At 42.5% G+C, this 20874-nt stretch overlaps 1 long non-coding RNA gene across 1 annotated transcript in view; it reads left to right on the top strand.

The window, feature by feature from the left end:
* Nucleotides 1-12591, top strand: part of LOC104318055 (uncharacterized) — an 83761-nt gene extending 71170 nt beyond the window's left edge. Inside the window, exon 8 of the long non-coding RNA XR_011327982.1 lies at nt 10549-12591. This is a non-coding gene — a long non-coding RNA (uncharacterized lncRNA). The remainder of the gene's footprint in view (nt 1-10548) is intronic.
* The last annotated feature ends 8283 nt before the right edge of the window (nt 12592-20874 follow it).

The raw sequence follows: 20874 nt of genomic DNA, 5'->3' as shown, positions 1-20874 counted from the left end.
CTGGCTTAAAGTGTTTGTCAAGCACAGCTTTACTTCCAAAGTCTTGCAGGCTTAGACTCTGACTCTTAATTAACTTGTGTTCCCTTCAGACCTCTCCGGCAGTACAGGGCTCCTTTGCAGAGTCAGAAAGTTATAAAGGGCAGTTTATCCTGTGAGAGACATAGAAATAAAATTTTTTTCCCCAATATTGGAGAATTCAGGTTTTCCATTATAATAGTGTTCTCCAGATAACATTAGTGCAGAGATTTTTGTGTACAAGAACACTAGTTTCTGACTAGGTCTTAGAGAATACTAAACATGTTACTTTACAATAATCTTCAGGAAGCAGGAAACTGTCGCCAAGACAGTACTTCATATTTTATGATGTTCTTAGCAGCTAGCAAAACATACACATTTATAAAATTATGAATCAGTTATCAAAAAGAGCAACTATCAGAAAGAATCTTCTCTGTGTTATAAATACATCTTTGGAGGGTGCTATTCAAATAACCTGAGAGAAATTCCATGCTCATTTTTCTATTGAAGTAAACAGGGTCAGACTGTACCTGGTATGATTTGTGTTGCAGAATTCTGAGAGTCTCTTTGAGAAAACTTTCCAACTCTGCAGAAGTATTACACATAATTACATGACATAACAGCTCTGCTTTTGCAAAGCACACTTATCGCATTTCTGAAACTGGCTGTTATAGAAGTGCGAAGCTGCATTAACTAACGAGCAAGTTTGGTCACATGCATGCAGCTATTTCACTGTAATTTTCACCTGCTGCCTTCAAGATGTTTTCTTCAGATTCTAAGATGCTATATTCCAGTCACCAATCCATCCAGACAGCCAAAGCCTGCTTTCGGCCCCAAATTTGAAATGGCTGAGCTCTTTTTTCTAGCCCTTTGATATCAACTTCAGCTTCCTGACTATAAATTTGAACAGACTTGTCATTGTTTAACCCCAGCCAGGAGCTAAGCACCACACAGCCGCTCACTCGCTTCCCCCCCCACCCAGTGGGATGGGGGAGAGAATCGGGGAAAAAACAAGTAAAACTCATGGGTTGAGAGCTTAATAGAACAGAAAGGAAGAAACTGATAATGATAATAATAAAAGGATTGGAGTATACAAAACAAGCAATGCACAATGCAATTGCTCACCACTCGCCAACCGATGCCCAGTTAGTTCCCGGGCAGTGATCCCCTCCAGGCCAACTCCCCCCAGTTTATATACTAGGCATGAAATCAAATGGTATGGAATATCCCTTTGGCCGCTTTGGGTCAGCTGTCCTGGCTGTGTCCCCTCACGAGTTCTTGTGCCCCTCCAGCCTTCTTGCTGGCTGGGCATGAGAAGCTGAAAAATCCTTGACTTTACACTAAACATTACTTAGCAACAACTGAAAACATCAGTGTGTTATCAACATTCTTCTCATTCTGAACCCAAAACACAACACTATACCAGCTACTAGAAAGAAAATTAACTCTATCCCAGCCAAAACCAGGACAAGACTAAAAGGAGTTGCTTTCTTTCAGAGAACTATCTGACTTTTTACAATGAACTTCCCTTTGCATGCTAAGCCAGGATTTGGGTGCTGTAGTCAGCAAAACATAAAAGTACCTGCAGGGCAATCCAGTGCCACTAAAATTTGTCTCTTGACTTCAGGGTATTTTGGAAATTACTTGCCACTCATATACAACAGAATGCGAAAACCCAATAGCTCTATACTACTCTTTCAGATCCCAATATTCTGACTCAATTTGATTTAACAAATGGTTCAGTAGCCTGGGATGAATACTAAGAGCAATGAATAAAAGTTCCTGAAGGCATAATCCAGCATATTATTGAGAAGAATTACCACTAAACCAGCCTCAGAGTTAATTTTGGAGAATAAGGACTTCTCCTAGGCTTTCGTATATATACACCCATGCTTCTGAGAATTCATGCTGTCAGATTTTCTCACTCCAATGCAAAGTTGGTTAACTTTGCCAGACTGGAATTGGCAACTCCAGCAATTTTCTCCATCCAGTGAAGCCAGGAGGCATGAAAGCCGGGGAACTATTTCCCCTTAAAGTATGTTTTAGACAATTCACATATGCAGTGTTCAAGATATGGGCAGAAGTCTGCTTTGCTTAGCTGAATATGAAAACTGGGCCTCCTGCCACTCTCACATTCTCACGAACAGGCTGGCTCAAGTTTTAGCACTGCTAAAATGGAGGAAAACAAACCTACTTTTTATGTCTTGTGAATCAATACTTGACCCTGTGTCTTGCCTATACCACCCTAGGCTGCAACCTGTTTCAAGCATAGAGAAAAGCCATTAAAAAAAAAACTTTATTTCCTTGATGGTAATTCTAATATGGCATATTCTTCTTCATTTGGCTGCAGGCAGAAAGTCCAGTGAATGTCTTGAAAAGCAAGGTATTGCCAGTTCTACCACATGCTTCTCACATTTTTGATGACTGTACCATACATGCGTCAGAAATAACCACAAGGAATGCGAGTACCTCAGGCAATACAAGACAAGTTTTCAAGTGGATCTACAGTAGGTTTTGGAACAGAACCATGCTCCTAGCTGTAGCAAATATCAGTCTACTGCTCTCCCAAACAAAGGTTTTAATTACACTGCACTGCAGCAGATTCAGCTGAAGTCTTTGAGAGGACACAATTCTCATGCTTTAGCAGCAGAGGCTCAGCCCAGAGGCTGAAGCCTTACTGAAACTTATGCCTGCTGTAGACTGAGATCCTGATTCCATAGAGTTTGGAAGAAGCTTCTGACATGAAGTTTCAAAGGTCTCCTCTGTTCTGGCATGACGTCAGAGAAGACAGTCCATTAAAATGAGTGTGCAGTTCTATGCACATTCTGCAATAGGGGGCTTACTGTAGAGTTGGGTTTTGGTATACAAAAAAAAGATTTAAAACAGTCATTAAAAGTGTATTGAATCTAATTCCTTCAGTACTAAATTCCAGAGAAGGTCCTTCCAGGGAAACCACATTTTTCCTACAGGAATGAAAAATAAACAAACAGAGCCTTTTAAGCAGAAAAAAGTTAAACCCAGGGGCTAGCATGACAGGGTGGGATATGGCACAGATGGGTATCTCAGTCCTGAGGGCTGCTCTTACATTCACCAGCAGATCCAAGGCTCTCCTATGCTTCACCCACAGTAGGCCCAAGTAAACTAATCTTTCCTTAACATGATGCTGGCTGTGTTTTCAGCCCCATTGCTTGAGAAATGTAAATAGTTTCTCTACTCTAAGAATAATTTTGAATTAAATTCAAGTGTGGACACAAACTAGGTTCCAGTTGTACTTCCTTTCCATCTCCCTTCCAGGCCCCTCTCCACTTTGGAGTTACTAAGGTTGTGGTTGGTTTTTTGTAGTAGCCAACCTGTTGTTGATTCAGATTCAGCTTCATTTCTCTAGGACTCAGATCCTTCTGCAAGGACAGCTGCCTACTGTTCCTGTTCCAGGATTTGCCCCTTTTATTGCTTGAGTGTAGCTTGTCCTTATTGCAATCCAGCCATTCTATTTATTTTATCTCTTTGAACCCATCTGTCAAGATTTTTTGAATGTTTCAATGTTAATCTTCTCTTCCAAAAATTTTGCAGCTCTTCTCAGCTCATCTACAAAATGTCACAGTCCTGTTTTATAGTCCATTATACAGGTCACCAGTGAAACCTTTGAGCAGATCCTGAGACGGTTCACTGCAGAGCCCTGATCATTCTTCCTGATAGTGTACCATTAAAAATACTGTCCACAGTTCATTGTACAGTTTTGCTCCCAACCCGTAGGAGGATCTTCTGGGCTACTTTCATTAGCTTTTCTTTTAGGGTTGAGAAGAGGAAGCTCTGATATGCCAGTCCTGTCCCCGATCCCCCCCCCCCCCTTTTTTTTCCTGATCTTGTGGCCATGATAAAGCCTTTACCTCTATCTGTCTCACCCATTGTCAGAGAAATATGGGTAATGCTATTTTCTCTTGTGCCTCACAGTTGTGCTGCAGGGCTTCATAACCTGAATGTGAGATGCTCTGAAGAGAAGAACTTTGGCAGTAAGTGCTTCAAATTTATATGAGTCCTGGTGGAGAGCATCCTTTTATACAGAGGGAAAGAACATGATTCAACTTTCACCTCCTATGCAAGCTGAACTATTTAACTTCATTACTTCAGGGAATACCAGCAAGAAAACAAGCACTAAAGGAATTCTTAAATCAAGGCAATATTCATCCCCTCCTTACCAGCCACAACTTGGTTCAATTGCTGAGTTTGCAGGAACTCTAAATGCTTTCCTTTGCCTCAAAATACCACTTCTTTATCAATTTTATCTCACACAATTTTAAGATACTCCCTCTCAGTGCACTTGCAAACACCTTGCACTGGGCTCCTCTGCCACCCTCTGTCTCTGATTTAGAGCATAATTTCATGAATGACAAGAGATGACCTCTCTCTTGCTTCCTCTGTGGGCTGTTCTCAACTGGCTTGCTCACCACAGTTCTGGTCTTTATTGCATAGTGCTTCATCTTTATAGCTGTTATCAGACATTTATATCACTTTCCTTGTATGCTGGGTATTATTGGCAGAGGGTCCTTTGTACAATGCATCAAACATATACTGGAAAATTGCTTTTGGCAATGATTCTGGTTTGGTTTTGTTTTGTTTTTTTTTTTTTTGGTTCAGCAATCAGGCTGCAGCACACATGATTTGTACTTGTTGCTTTGCATGGGCTTGGGACTCAAAGTGAAAAAAGACCATCATGCTTTTCAAAGCAGAGGTCTGGCATTACTCCTCAGTACTCCAGTCTTAGACTGGTGTGACTCAGAACGGGATCAGATATATCCTATAAACATCTGATACCCCCCAAAATATCTACTGTATAGATTACAGTTTTCATACACATAAGGAAACATTCTTTAAATATAAGTCCTCACCCTCTTGTAAATCAGGAGTAAAACCACTGAAATTATACCTGCTCCTTTAGCACAGCTATCACCCACACAAAAGAACTTGCCATCCTATTCCTTCCTGCTCCCTTTGCCCCACTGAGGATGAAGAGGACATGTTGTACATATCACCCTGAATATCATGGGCACTTGAGAACACTTTTGGTACAGACTGGACTCCTTCCTCTCAAACCCAACTCTTCTCTGTGGCACAAAACCTTACCAGAGCCTTAGACTGTGAGGTTGGAGGGAACCTGGTAGATAATGTGGCTAAACCTTCTGAGTAAGGCACAGATTGTCTCCCTGCATCCCCTCCCATGTGAAGTCCACCACACAGTCTTACTGAGGCTTGCTTTAGACCAAAACACCCTTGATGAAGTCAAAGGCAGATGTTCCCATGTTAGTTTGTTCTAGCAGTTAATAATCTTTGCTGCTGAAAATTCATGTTTTACTCCTAACTTGAATTTGATTGGCATTAACAGCCTCACATTGTTTTTTATCATGTTTTTCTCTGACAGGTTAAGAAAAATAATAATAACTTGAATATTTTCTTGTCATATTAGAATGTATATTGCCTCTTGGTGTTGTATGCAATGAGCAAAGGGATGTCCTTGCATCTCTCATTATAAGGCATTTCTCTATTCTTCAAAAGTTGTTGTCACTATTCTTTGCATTGTTTCTAAGTTTTCACAACTTCTTTAATGTATGAGCTACTTATATGGCTATTTGTTTTTGAGAAGCATTGTTCTCAACTCAAGCAATGTTTCACATTCACTGTCATCACCACCATCCCTCATTGTTGTCAACTGAAGACAATACTAACTATTAAGGAGTAGGTAATAAATTAGTTTGCAGACTTCATGCATCTAGGCTTTATGGACTGTCCAGAAGCATTAGGAGGGACAAGGATATCCTTCTATAGGTCTCTATCATCTTCCTGCTCCAACAGGTCAGGGACATAGAAAGAAATGAGCCACTGACGCATTTCCCCCTACTCTCTACCCTTTTCTCATGAAGGAAAGAGCTTTGGATCCCTGCCCCAGCTGGTAAGGAGATTAGCTGCCATGCCTAAAGGGTAGAGAGTCATAAACCACCATCAGGAAAAACCAGTACCCACCTAGATCAAGAAATCACAGACAATAATGCCCGTTTTCCAAGTACTGCACTCTACAAAAAGTGGATTTTATCAGCACAATTTGGCTTCACACATTACATCACAAAAAGTGAATAAAGGCAATACATCTAAAATATTCTACTAAGTGGTGTCTCAAGCTGCTCACTCTTGCTTTTTCCCTGCCTTTCCCCTGCTCCTTCCCTTACTTTGCGGACTCTAAATTCTGGTTGCAAAGTCTTTGGGAGAGGTGGTTTTTATGTCTTCGTAGAGTAGCTGGCACAATAGATCTGTCTGATCTAAATGAGGCCTTTGAGTGATGCTGCAAGGCTCATGAATAGTGATTATTGCTTCCAACCACTAGAAAACTCAGCAGATTTTTCAGAGAAGTTGACCTACTTAAATTGTATATCCAGGTAATGCTTGCAGCATTTTATTAAATTGCTCTAACAAACAGTCAGAGAGAGAAAGGTGGAGGATACCCAGCTATCCTGCAGGTCAAGATGTGTACCAAGAAATGAGAGCCTGCAATTACAGCACAGGTTTCATACTGAGACACATTACTGAGAGCTTGAAACTATCCTTATGGGAGTTGAGGGATCAAATGTGAAGTACTAACACTCGATCTTGTGCCCAAGACAGCAACTGGTTTGGACTAAAATAGCTGGGAAATTAACTATTCCAAGCATGTCTAGCTTGTCAAACGTTGTTAATATGACCCAGATCTAGCATAAACCCACATAGTTTGACAAGGATTTGGCTTCAGCTCAGTATTTGTCTGACCCTCTGTCATTCATTCCAAGGATTTCAGACTCTCAGTTCACCTTCAAGGCCCCAGAAGGAGCTCTGAGATTTTTGGAAAAATTATATAGTGGTCCAGATGTAGGGTTTTAAAATGCTGATAGACAGCAAACCTACTTATGGTCTTTCAATTTGCTTTTCTATTCCTGAATTATATCAGCAGACACAGAGGAAAAAAAGGATAAACGGCAACCAATAAGAAGTGAGATGCTAAAGAACTCCCTTTTATGAATGAGTAAATTTTTCAGAAAGGTAGAAGTAAAAAACAAGTAAGAAAAAGAATAATCAATCACTTGCCTTCCCTCAAAACATAGAATATAGATTAATCATTCTTGTGCATATGTTATATAACTCCATGGAAGAAAAGAGACAGGTGCCATACTGAAAAATAAACCACTAGAGTGCTTCTCAACAGTGACAATACTCCTACAGAAGAATATTGCTGCTCTGCTGCAACAGACATTAGACAGAGTTCCATAAGCAAAAATAATTGTCTTGATATTTAATGTCAACAATTTACTACCTCCTACAGTGATGTCAGCAAGTACATACCTAATCCAAAACATTTTACATAGGAAAACAAAAAGCCAAGCTCCAAAAAGAAGTATTTAGCGAGATGAAATGTAATGGAAAAAACACAGTGTTAGAAAAGAGCTGCTGTTGAACCAAACAACTATATTTATAATTACAGGATGAAGTGCATGGGCTACATCTATGCTAGCAAATAAAACAGGTGTCTTGGCTTCAGCCCAGCCAGTAACAAAGCACCACACAGCCACTCACTCACTCGTCCTCCCCGGACCCGGTGGGATGCAGAGGAGAAAATATAAAGGCAGGCTCGTGGGTCGAGACAAGGACTGGGAGGGATCGCTCCCCACTTATGGTCACGGGCAAAAGACAGGCTCAACTTGGGGAAGGAACAACATCAATCTAACTTACTACCAACCCAATCCAAACAAGGATATTAGGAAGTAAAACCCAACCTGAGAACACCTTCCCCCCAGCCCCCCCGCCTCCACTCCCGGTTCTCTCCACCTCCTCCTCTCCCCGGCGGCGCAGGGGAACAGGGATGGGGGTTGGGGTCGGTCCGTCATACCTGGTCTCTGCCGCTCCTTCCTCCTCAGGGGGAGGAGGACTCCTCCTCACTCGGCCCCTGCTCCGCCGTGGGGTCCTTCCTGCCGGCTGCAGTTCCTCACAAACTTCCCTGGCGTGGGTCCTTCCCGCAGGCCGCTCTTCAGTCACAGACTGCCCCAGCACGGGCTTTCCCAGAGAGTCACGGCCATCTTCGGGGGGCATCCGACTGCTCCAGTGGGGGCTCCTCCCCGGGCTGCAGGTGGGCATCTGCTTCCCTGCTCCCCCCCATGGGCTGGGGGAACAGCCTGCCATCTCACCACAGGCTGCAGGGACATCCCCTCCTCCAGCACACCTCCTCCCCTCCTTCCTCACTGGCCCTACTGTCTGCAGAGGGGTTCCTCTCACATTCCAATCCCCTACTCACTGCAGGCTTCCCCTCTTAAATCTGCTCTCCCACAGGTGTTACCACTGTCACTGATGGGCTCAGCCTGGGCCAGCTGCGGGTCCGACTTGGAGCCAGGGAAGCTTCTAGCAGCTTCTCACAGGAGCCACCCCTGCAGCCCCCTCCCCCGCTACCAAAAAAACCCACCACACAAACCCAAAACAATAGGGCAGGAAGATGTGTCATGGGGACATGCTTAGTGTTCATATTGAGACGGGGAACCAAAGAAACCTTAGCAGATATAGTAGATACCTGAATGTGGATAATAATTGTTTAATAATTATCTAGCTTACAATGAAGTTAAAGAAGTTTCAATAGAGGTAGACATGGCCCAAGGGGATGAGAAGTGATGTTTAACGCTTACATTGTTGAGGCTGGCTGGGACAGGAGATAATCCCTGATAAGAAGCAGCAGTGGCTCCAAGAACCAGCCAAGACCGACCTTGTGATTTCGACAAATGCCAAGGGACAACTGAGTCTGCGCAGGGACAGAAGGTTAAGAGTTTACCGTGAAGAAGACATACAGCCTTCATCTTCACGACCACCAGACGACCACCATAAGGAGGCACTGCACAAGCGCAGTTGAGAGGAGACTATGGAAATGACTTCCTAAAGCTAATTTTAATATGAAGCGGGAATAGGTAATGCCTATGTATAGGCGTATTGTGAAACTCTATGTATATGTAACACTTGACTGTATAAATTTAAAGTGAACTGCCAAATCAGGCGCGCACGACTTTGGTGGGACTACCCCCCCGTGCTGCCCAGCGCTGAATGAACATACCTACTTTACAATCTCACTGATTGTGGAGTCTGTTTTCCGCACGTCAATATCACTACAATCTCTTCCTCTCCCAAGCCAGAAGGTCTCATCCACTCCACCTGTTGGGAACTTTCCTTGGTCTGTGCTGTTTCCTGAGATGTGCCTCAACACTGCTTGAGTTTGTAGGGCCAAAGATGAGCCAGGGAGTCTGATACTCATTAACAGCACAGATGTCCATGTGCAGATGTTCCTGAGCTGTTAAACTTAATATTGAAGCCAGAATCAAGGCCAGAGTTGGCCACTGATGTCTGCATTGCTATCCAGTAAAAACTGTGGGTGCAAATGTCCTACAAGGGTACAAGTAAAGAGAAGGTCACATGTGAGACCTATCTCACCATATTGCAGAGTATAATGCAGATGTCTACCTTTGTGTTGGTCCTTCAGTGTTCCCTTCATAGTCAAAGAGGAACAGACGTGCTGTGGCCAGGTGGTCAGATGAATAATGGTCTTGATGTAGCCATTTCTCTTTACAGATCATATGGGGCTCTAGACAACTAGCTCAGATATGTATGTGTGCGCCTGAAGGTAGGTGATATGACTCCGACCCCAAGAGATCAAAAATTAAAAAATGAGAAATGGATATTTCTGATAGCTTGTTTCCAAAATATGGAAAAATCACAATTATAGAAAAATGTCTCTTCCGAGATTTTAACCCATAGTAAGTGTTACTCTATATTTCACCAAAGCAAGAAATACACACAATGTTAAGCAAGCTTATTCTAAAATAACCCAGTGTCCCAAAGATATTGAGCCTTCTCCCTACCAAAAAGAGAGCCCTGGCAGGCCATGAACAGTTTGACAGTAAATTTTTCACAAGGTAATAACCATTTCCTAAGTCCTCAGGATAAAAACAAAAAAAAAGAGTATCTGCATGATTGATATGGAGCACAAGTTTATGTGGGTCACACTTCTGTCCATAGAGTGTCTGCAGATAGTTGTAAAGCAAGGTCAGGTTAGGCTTTAGTGGTAACTGGGACTACTGGTAAAAATTACATGGTACTACATGCTCAGCTGCAGATCTGAGTGTATGTTGCTAATAAAATAGGGTAAAAGCAGGCCTACAAGAAATCAGGCCAGATATCTGCAATAATGATTTTGCTTCCCTCACTCCTTTAGTGTCCAATGTTTGATTTTACAGGAGTGGGAATTTTAAAGAGTTTTTGCTCATTAGCAAAAACCTGAGAGATGAAACATGGAAAAATCATTGCTTGTTTCTGAAAATCTTACTTCAGAGATGTAAGTGAAATGCCTCTCTTGTGTATAACAGGGCTTCTGTGTTTCCATAATGTGATAAAATGTCAGACCTATCTTTCTATTTGCAATAATTTGGCTGTATTAAATATGTGGTGATATGTCTGCATTTTTTTGTCTCGTTTTTGTTACAGAAAAATGGAAAACCATAATCAACAGCAAGAGATGGAAAATATTAATGTCAGCAACAGTACAGGAGCTCAGGAGAAGGGGAATTTTCTGCCTTTTAAATATGCAGCTAACATATTAATCACAAGGCTACGTAGCCTTTGGCCAGGATCCAAGGATGGAAGATGTGTTTCTTTAGCCAATAGGGGATTCTCCGCCTCCCCTGGCCATGAATGCTACAAAAAAATGCTGAGAATGGTTCTAAAAGTATTAAAAGCAACATGGCTATAATAGATTTAACATATAAACATGAACACCCATACTGCACACCCAGTCTTAACAGTAAATATTATGGTTTACTTTCAAAAAGTGATTGAAGTATTTAATTATGTGCAGAGGATACTTAAAAACAAAAAATTATTAACTGTTGGGAACGCGGTGATCTATTTTGCACACAGACAATAAAAGATATGGAGAATTTCCACTAACACTATAGCTTTTAGTGGAATTTGAATTTGCTTTGACTGTAAACAGTTTAAACACTGATGCTGAAAGGTCGGGCTCTGGTCTTCTTTTAAAGAAATCTATCAGAATAAATGGAACTGCTTTGGATTTGCCCCAGATTCAGTTAAAGCAGAATCTGGTCCATGAAGTTCATTATGTTCAGTTATACAAGTTAAAATGAAGCTCCAGGAAGATCTCTGCATTTTCTTCTATTTTATTGTAAAATTATATGAGATTGAAAAAAGATACAGCTAGGTTTTCATTAAGGACTACAGATTTTAAGAGAAAGACTGTTCATTTGTATGTTTTAGAATCCCATGTTCAAATCCAATCAATTTTGATTTAACTGTAATTGCTTTTTAGGTTTCATTAAGCAACAAAGCAAAACCAACACTTGTCTAAAAGTTCTCCAGACTTATCCTTCTACTCAGGTCGATATCCATTTTCACCCAGAGACAACAAGGACAGTGGGGGAAAGCCAAACCTGTGTCTCTGCAGCCGTAGAATTTCTCAGCCTTTAGCTTCTGATTAAAATCACCTGGGTCCACTTTTAGGCCTTGTTAGAAGAAGCTGAAGGATGCAAAGCTACTTATTGCCAGCCAGTGACTTCCCTAAGCTCTTCTTTCTCCTTCTGCCCAGGGAGAGTCTCGGACAAGCCCTGGCTTCCTTAGGAGCAGAATTTCTCCTTTTTAGAAAACCAGACACTTATATGATACACTCTTGAATTGTGCAAGGTGATGGAGGGAAGAGGGGAAGACTTTCCTTCTCAGATATGGACACTAGTCTCTCCTTTTCTGCTTATTTGTGATGACTGACACCCAGACCCAGAGAGAGGGATCCTACTGAGCCCTTGGCCAGTTGCTTCAGCTAAGGATAATTGTTCTGCATATCTTGTTAACTGTGGCATCTATCCTAGGAACTGTCTACTGGAGCGTTACAGAAAATTTAGAGTCAAACATTTTAAATGTATTGATCAGATTTGGCTCTAAAGCTCTTTTGAAATGGATCTGGATGGCAATGTGATCTGACACCATCTGGGTTTTTCTCCTGTTTGGACATAAAGTGAGTGGATGCTTTGGCATTGACAAAATAAGAATGTTATCGGAGCAGTCCATGTTGACGCTTCCCCAGTGAAGCTGATGCCAAATCTCTCTGGGTGAAATCTTGGCCCTCTTGACATCAACAGGAACTTTGCCATCAACGTCAAGATGGCACACTTTTTTCTTCTATTTTAAGTTAGCATAAGCTCAAGCCTCATATCTGGAATAATGTCAGAGGACAGAAGCAACGAAGAATGGATCATGATACAGCTTTTTACGTGGTCTTCTGGCACAGATAAGACAGCAAGGAGCACTACTGTCTAAAAACATACAAGTGTAAAACACTTATTTGAAATAAGCTTATTGTACAGTCTTTCTGCCAAGCAGTTCATTGTGTCCACTAGCTTGAAAACAATTGAAAACAACCATAACTAGCTGAAATTTAAATGTTTGAGTTAAAGTCCTTTATAACATCAGGACTGGTAAGCCAACAAAAAAAAAAAAAGAGAGAAGAAAAGAACAAAATGCCCTTACTTGGCACGACTGCTGACAGAGTAATCTCCAAAAAAGATGAAACCAACAACTACTACAGTGTGTTCTACTTCTCCAGTTAAGTTTTCTATCTACTTTGGCTATAGTCATTTAGCACCAAGAAACTTGTGACAGAGCAACAGTGATGACTAATGGATACTATGGCAAGTGGTATACATTTGAACTTTCCAGACATCAGGCAATAATTGCTCACATAGAACTGTGGAAAATATGATAAAAAAGAAAATCTGGAAGGTCCAAAGGTCTTATATTAGAAGAAAAACAACAAAAAACATCAGAAAAATGAAGATTCATGTGGCTTTCATTCTGGTAATAAAGCTGCAGATGTGGACTCTGAATATGTCAACAGCTAATTAGCTACATCATGGCACTGCAAATCATGCGCTGCAAAGTAATGAATGAGAAATCTCTTGCTGTATCATGGGAGTTGTTAAAAGTATATATAGCTTGAGAAGGGAATACCAGATTTGTGTTCCCTAGTGACTCCTATTGTCATTAAGAATGCACCATTATGCAGGAACAAAAGCAAGGAAAAAAGACTTTAAAATCTTCAGAGGAGTATGTTCTTGTAACACCAAATCTTAGGCACATTATTTAATTGAAATCTTTACATACAACACTTCATTTTACACAGCACTTTTCATCCTGGAGGATGCAAAGTGCTTTCCACATGAGGGTTGTAGCTGCAACACGAGCCCAGTAAAAATCTTTGAAAATGTATGAATCTTATCCAAATAAAGCCAGCAAACAGAAGCATAAATTAGAGTGTGAGATCCAAGGTGGTGTTCAAAGGACAAACACCTTGTAACAGCAAAGAGTAAACATCAGTAGGAGACAAATTAAGTATAAGTGAAGCAAGAAGCCCATGTAGAATCTGTAAGCCTAGTGGCTATGAAGGAACAACTAATTAAAAGGAGGAGATTGATGAGAATCAGGATGGTTCACTGCCTCAATTTTAACCACCAGAACAGTGAGTGGTTCCCTGCCTCTCCTCCCTGATAGCCGCGATGAGGTACTCCCAAAGAAGGAGATGACAGAAGAACAAGTGCTGGAATAAACTTAATAGTTAACGTGCCCTACACTAGTAGGTCCTGGTGATTTACCCCTTAGACCCCTTCTACAGATGCTCACGCATGAAGTAGCTGAGCTGCTGACTGTGTCACAAAAGGAGCAGCCACTTTTCCAGAGGACTGGAAAGTAGCAGACATTGCATACATTTTAAAGTTTATTCTAGAAGTCATCCAAGGAACTACAGTTAATGATTTAGATGTGGGAATTTGGTTGAGCTGATCATGAAGGATAGAAGGCCATAAGCCATAGACTTGGCCCACAGTCCCTCACTGGCAATGCAAAAGGCAGCAGCAGATCATGGTTTGCAGCTCTTGTTGACCCCCAAATGGTGTCCCAGCACTGGATAAAAGAGGTATAATATGATGAATAACACAGTGCCAGAGCTTCTATTGCTACTGCCTCACAACATAAGGACAAGGGGGTCAAGGAAAATAACGGGTAAGAAATTCAAATATGCTTCTTTGCACATCTTAGAAAAGACTGCCCAGGGAATTTCCTAAGGCCAGGACTCCTGAGAGGATCCAGCGTACTCGGAGAGCAGGAACAGCCGGAGCCGTCCAAATTAACAGCACTGCAGTATTTGTAAGGTATATTGAGTGTCATCCTTCAGAACTAAAGCTGATGGCTGTTCTTGAGAGACAAGTACAAATGAGACTTATGGAGGCAGACAGTGCCCATTTGCCTGTTTCAAGGATTTAATGCCATCTGCTGAAGGCATCGAATTGTTGCTGTGTCAAATCTAGGGCTAGAGACTGACCAAGGGAGGGCAATGGTCAGATCCACTGCGCTGCTGTGTCTGTGTGCCATAAACACACAGCACAGCCACAGGATGCCACCTGGCAGCATCTGCGCTCCACATCACTCAGGTGATGGGGAGTTCAGGAAAAGATGATGGGTCACCATTTTTCTTGGACAAGCATGTGGCATGGTCTGAAAGACCCACACACAGGGAAGTAGAGTTCAGCTTATCAAACCCAATCAGATGGAGGGCTGCTACAATTTTAGCTGTGTTTTCAAGAAATCCAAGCACATAAAAAGCCAGTTCTAGGCCCATAAATGAAACTGGCTAGAAGTATACATAGGCCCCAAGTCCAAGTGGCCTGGTATGCCCATGTCCATACAGGTACACATTCTTTGCTTCACTAAGCCTCTCTTATCACCATTTCAGTCCTCCCAGTGACAACATCGCCTCTCCCGTGTCAGTCCCAGAACCATGCCCGGGCAAGGTGTGGGAGATTGCAGGCTGGCACAAACCAAAACCATGCCAAGCAGCCTGCTGACAAAGTGTATGGGCAACCACATGTCAGCGCCTGGGGACATGGCCTGGCCTAGGTTTTTTCATGTGTGCAGATGGAGGGGCTGTGACCAGGTACAGAGTTAATCTGATAAACACCATCAATCTTTTTTAGAAACATGCATTCCCAAGGAGCATAGATCAGGGGTCATTTAATCTCAGCCTAAGGTAAGGATCTAAATTAGGATCAAGCCCTTGAAAAGCCTATTTCTCTTCACTCGCATCAAAGAAAATAAGCTAAGGAGTAAACATGTATAACTCAGACACTTCCTATTAAGTGACATGAATCTTACTATGAGGCATCTGAATCTGACTGTATGAATCAAAAGCTTGTAATTTCCAGAATTGGCTCCAATGCTGATCACTATGCATTGCTTCCTCAGTTTACCAACCTGCAGTTGTAGTTAGGAATGATTACATCCTTCTGCAGCATTGAACCAGAATAGAGATTAGTTAGTGCATGTGGCTAACAATAGTTTTGCAGAGAAAAGGAGTTATTAATCAAGTCTGATACTTAAATCAGGTCTCTCTATTGTGCTTTAACTATAGGAAAGCACATCAAGTAACAAAAGGTAGAGAAGCTGCAGGCATGCCATCAGCAACTACCAGTACACGTTTGCTCTACATGCCGTGGCAACCACGTTATTGTGGCTGTCTCCACCCCTAACATGTACCCTTGTTCTAGAGCTTTACATTGTCACCAGTATTGGATTGCCAAGCTTCAGACTCCTGCCTCTAAGTGAAGACATCCACTCTTTTTAACCTGACCTCCCCCATCCAAGTACTTGTTGGCTCTTCCTAATGAACCCATACATCTTTGCTTGGTGACAATTCAAACATGTAACATGTCAGTTCTTTGAATGGGAGGAAAGGAAAGGTCTTTAAAACATTTAGGAGTGATTTCAAAACACTAGGATATCTTTGCTGAGCTAATAAATACCCAGCTAATTTTACAAAAGAACCAGAGGAAAAGGAAATGTACATATGCAGTCAGTGATGTCTCCAATTTTTTACATCTTTGGGTAAAAATGGTATTCTATATTCTTATTATAGTTCCAATTAAGAATTATTCTAAAACATTTTGGGGAAGTGGAAAAATTGAGTAATCTTTGAGAGAAATTTATGGAGTATTTCTGTTTGGGAGGAGGCAGGAAACCATCCTTGTGTGCCTCCTGCCACGTGGGGCCCATAAGCATGAAAAAGGTGATAACAGTTGGGAGGAGTGGCAGAGGCATTGCATTTTTCAAGTCCTCTGAAAGATCTAGTTGCTTGGATTTGGGAGGGCATTTGCTCGTGACTATTCGCAGAATGCTGCCACTTGTCCTGTGAGGATTTGCCTGCCTTTTCAGAAAAGAGACTCAGTCAGAAAGCAGAGGAGAAATGGACCTGTTGTAAACTGAATAAAATTTTTGGAAAGGCTTCACTGGGGAAAGGTGGAAGACAGACAGACAGCTGCTGTTTTAAAGGCCATACAGGAAAAATACTTTGCACTTTAAATCATTTGTAAAAGTCTTTTTAACAGCACTGGCTAAAGAAGTTGAAAAAACAAGATTTGATGCTTTGTTTTGAGCATGGATCAGTTAGGCATAACTTTCCAGGAGCTTCAGCTTGTCCAGAAAAAGGAGAGTCCTAACTATAGTCACCACAATATGGATATGTACTTCCATAGGTTGCTTACATTTCCAGTGAAACTTCTGTGCCAAGAATTTCCTCCTAAGAGACCTCTAATACACTGCATTATTAAAAAGAGATGTTTTCCCCTGCAGGATGATGTGTTAATGTACAGAATCTTCAACAGAATGGAAAACACAAGTCTAACTACCTCTTTTCATATAAGAGCAATCTGATGGCTCGGAAGCAAATGTATTTTTCTGTGTCTTAAAATACTGTAGGACCCTGTAAACCTTACTGATATTTCTGAAGCCATAAAGAATAAAGACAATATTATATTAAATAATTTGCAGACTGAAAATACCTTTTTATTATCAAGTACTTGCAGAGAGAAGGAACCTTAATGGATATATTCTTTTATCAATTCATTATTATTATTATGCTGTTCTTGTTTTTATTGCTGCTACTGCTGTATTGTTATTCCTGTGTCTATTTTAAACCACAGTCAGGAGTGAGATTTCACTGTAATTTGTATAAGTGATCCATAAAATCTACATATTAGATTACTGTTACTGCAATACATTAGAGTTTGCATGAAGGGGGAAGCTTTTCTCAGTGAATGTTTTCTCAAAGGATTATGGAAGAGGTCCCAGGAATAAAGTGTGAGCAAGCCTCCTGCTCCCATGGCACACCTCTGTGGCTGCACAGGGGCCACGTGGGACAGCTTGTCGGGCAACACTTTCTTCTGAAGTTTTTCAGTCATTAAAAAGGCTGTGTTTATTGTAGACTTGTACTAAGGTGGAAAAATAGAAATCTTCTCTGCCTGTCTGAACACACACCAAGATATTAGTACCTGGGATTTCATTGAGTGCAGGGTCTTCACAAGGGCTTATCTCTTTTTTGTACTGGCTGTGAAATCCCCTTTCATAAAGATATGTCTTCCAACATGGGCTGCTGCCATACGCACCTGAGTCCTGCTGTCTCAGTCTAGGCTGGCACCCAGTCAGCGTCTGCTGTGGCTCCTGTTTGAAGGGTGTGTGAGTAGTTAAAAATGCACTGGAGCAGGGGAAAGGGAGGAGTGTGCCTGTCCTTGCTGGCCCCAGTATGGGGTCAAGACACAGCTTAGACAGCTATGTAGAAGGGAATGAGCTCCCAGACACTGCAGAAAACCCTGAAAGACCCTTGCTGACTTGCCAAGGCTGGAGACCAGCCCGCCCTGGAGGTGAATCCCACCTGCATCTGCAGGTGCCCTGCAGGATGTGTCCTGTCATGGCCACGCAAACCTGGGTTCACCTTACTTCAAAGCACAGTGGAGAGCATGTGGTCTTCTCTGAGCACAAACCCAGGCATGATCATAAAAGGAGCTGTTGCTGCTTTCTTGGGTGACCAGGGGCAGAAAGGAAAACAAAAAATGGAGAAATAACAAGAATTGTCCATAGGAGTTTTTTAACGACATGCTCCTCGCACAGCTTCAGCAAATGCACGTTGGAGCTGGGGACACAGACGTGTTTCCTGACAAATGCAGAGAAAATATTTAGGGCACAGCCCAGTGTCCAGCTGGTATATTGGAAATGTTTGACAAACATTTGTCACGTCCTTCTGGTTTCTTTGTGAGGCCTTGGCAATGCTGCCATCATCTGAAATATTGCCTGTGTCCTAAAAAAGCCCTAAAGAATGACAGTCCCTATTCCAGCCATTGTTGAAGAGTTTTCATTTTTCAGTCCCGTGGACACTGTCCCCAGAGCAGACACCAAAAGCTCTCTGTTTGTAGTTACATCCCCATGCTCTTTTCAGGTCCTCAGCTCACCTCTCTGTTCCCTTCTCCTCACCAGGCCTCTTCTAGTATCTTTCCCTCCTGGTTGTCCAGACAGTTTCTGACAGGGAAGAAATACCGGGAGATCCAGTCTGATGAAACTCTGCTGACCTGGAAGCACTCACCTCAACCAGGGACACAGAAAATATTTGGGAAAATACCCGCAAATCCGTTGTTGGCAATCTGGGTCACACTACAGGCATAGCATTCACTCTTCATAAAGATGGTATGTTGGCTCTGATCCTTACCAGACCCAGAGGCAAAGAAACGTGATCAACAATGATGAAACAGAGTTAATTAAACATATCAGCTGAGTGTTGATCAGAGACTTGTCTTCACTTGGGAGCCAGTCACCAGGAGCCAGAACTCCAGGGACCTCTCTCTTACTCTCCCTTTTTCTCCCACATGAAGATAAACAAGTCCATGACATTCAGCAATAAAGTTTTGCTCTGTTTGAAACCTGGCTAGACCAGACATGGGAAATAGTTGCCAGTGACACCTGAATTGCAGTGCATTCTGAGCAAAAACATGATCCAAGAGAGAGCTGACAGTGGACGGAGGGAACAGTGAATCCCAATCCTTGTACTTGCTGGCAGCTGAAAAGGCAGCAGACATCTTCACAGAATAGCTTTCCCCCTCCTGGGTTCACACAGTGCTGTCAGATCCAAAGGGCACAAACGCCGATTGCGCTGCCTGACATGCTTCAGCAGGGAGAAATGCTGCAGTCTGCGTTTGGCAGGGTGATTTGCTGTCAGAGAATTTCATAGCCTCGGGGTGCAATTACCAAAAGCTCTGGCACCTGCCGTGTTCAATCTGTGCTTAGGTACAGTTGATAGGCAGGTACCTGAGGGGTACCCAGAGAGAGGCAGGAGGGCGAGAGTATGTGGCGACCATCCTGCCTCACACAGGGGGAGCAAAGTCAGCACCGGGATGTGGATGTGGTGCAGGGGCTATGGAGCTGGCAGGGGAAGCCATGGTTCAGGTTTGGCCCAGGTGGCTGCTAATCCTCACCAGCTGCATGCAGGGCTGGGAGAGAGGGGCTGAACAATGAACATATGCAAAAAGGCCAGCCTGAAGGTAAAAGAGGAATGGGAGAGCAGAATGGGGGCTGGTGACCTTCCAAGTGAAGGGGTTTTAATCTGGGGCTTCTGCTTTATTCGAAGGGCTTTGATCCTCTGGTGGGAAACAGATAAGGGGACTGCAAGGTTTCCCACAGGTGCTATGCACATGGAGCAAGTTGTCAGTCCATCCAGCCCAGCTGCTGGGCTCAGCAGGCTTGGTCCCTGCTGCCCACCAATGGAGCAAAGAGGCTTTGAAGTGAGAGCTGGAGCTGTGCTTGCCCTAAACTGGGAAGTCACTGGGTTGTAACCACAACATGAGGCTTGTCAAAGTGTCTCTATTATAAGCTGGTCAGATACAGCTGATCCACTAAGGTTCTACCAGCTACCTTAGCCTTTTACAGGTGTAAGGACTCCCAGGAAGACATGAAGACAATGCAGTTTACTTTGCTGTAAAACTACAATGAAACTTGGCTTTCTTTTACACCCTGAAAGGGGACCTCAGGATAAAGGTAATTCCACTCTGTCCTGTGTTCAAGTTCTCAGTTCCACTGCACACAATCCTATGCTCATTTAAAAGTACTCAGCAAATAATGTGTCAAAATGTGTCAGATATTTTTTAATCTGAGAGTCTGGAAAATGTATGCAAAATCAAAACAAAAAAATCATGTAGTTTAATTCACTTGCTTATGAAACCTCAGTAGAATGTTTTTCTCTGCAGTCTATGCAAAGAAAAAACATAGGAACAGCTGATGATCTTTTTTTTTAGACTTCCTTTACTGAAAAAGATCCTGCACTGGTGAGTAATGTTACTAAATAAAGCAGATCTCTACAGTGGCCACATTAACAGATTGCTAAGCATTATGAGGCAAAAGTGTCTGTGCAGAGCTGCAAAGAGCAGAAGATAATGAAAACTTCAGAATCAGATAGAGGTGACCAGTGGGACCATGAGTCAGTAGTCACAGTACATGGAGTCAGAGCCAGCACAATCTGGAGGAACCAAAACAAACACTGCAGTGTTTTTGGAAGGGGGAGGCTGGCAAGCATAGCTTTACCTGGGCAAGACGAAGTGCAGCAGATGGGAAGATCCTGAGGGGGAGAGAAACTCAAAGGTGGGAAATTAATCCTTATGGTCTTTGGCAGTCAACCAGTTGAGAAAACTCAATTGAAACTGTACGACAACAGCAGCAGCTTCCCCCTACACACGCACGCTCTGAAGTCATGCCCCAAGCCAATGCAACAGTATGCAGAGATGCAAGGGACCAGACTCAATGGACCAGTAGCTGCGTGTTGCTCGCAGAACTTCCTGTGAGCTGTGGTGGGCAGCCAGCCCTCTCCTTGGCACTGGAAAGCTTCTTCCTATGAGGAGCTCTGCTCACTGTGATACAATGAGGAAGTCAGAGTCCAAA

The sequence above is a fragment of the Haliaeetus albicilla genome, chromosome 15 (genome assembly GCF_947461875.1).
Source record: "Haliaeetus albicilla chromosome 15, bHalAlb1.1, whole genome shotgun sequence".
Lineage (NCBI taxonomy): Eukaryota > Metazoa > Chordata > Aves > Accipitriformes > Accipitridae > Haliaeetus > Haliaeetus albicilla.
Note: the sequence above shows the minus strand (reverse complement) of the source record. Positions and strands in the feature narration are given on the sequence as shown.